We start from the raw sequence: 542 nt of genomic DNA, 5'->3' as shown, positions 1-542 counted from the left end.
TTAACTGTGTTGGGCTGATTATTTTTCTTCATCATCAAGTTCTTCACAGCGATGACGGGTTGTTTAATGACCTTCGATTGGAAGCAGGTAAGAGATAAAAAATATGGTATTCTGAGTTCTAGCCCAGTGGTTCCCAACCTGTGGGTCCCCAGATGTTTTGGCCTTCAACTCCCAGAAATCCTAACAGCTGGTAAACTGGCTGAGATTTCTGGGAGTTGTAGGCCAAAACACCTGGGGACCCACAGGTTGAGAACCACTGAGACATCTGTTCACCCAGTTCCACACCAGAGGCCAATAGTCCAATAATAAAGTGTTTATTGAACAAAGTATAAAAACAGGGGTTCCGTCCAAAAATAGTAGAATATAACCAGCAATATACAAAAGCAATCAGATTTCAATAAAAGTCTTTCAAAAATACCAAGAAACCAATATAGAAGCTAGAAATCCAAAAACATGGAAATAATCTAGTGTACATTCCAGGACACACTGGCAACGAAGGCAACTGTCCTGTTTTGTCTTTCAAGAACAGCCTTAAAACAATG

This window comes from Anolis carolinensis, chromosome 1, assembly GCF_035594765.1.
Source record: "Anolis carolinensis isolate JA03-04 chromosome 1, rAnoCar3.1.pri, whole genome shotgun sequence".
Taxonomy (NCBI): domain Eukaryota; kingdom Metazoa; phylum Chordata; class Lepidosauria; order Squamata; family Dactyloidae; genus Anolis; species Anolis carolinensis.
The sequence above is the reverse complement of the archived record's forward strand: the minus strand, read 5'-3'. Positions refer to the sequence as shown.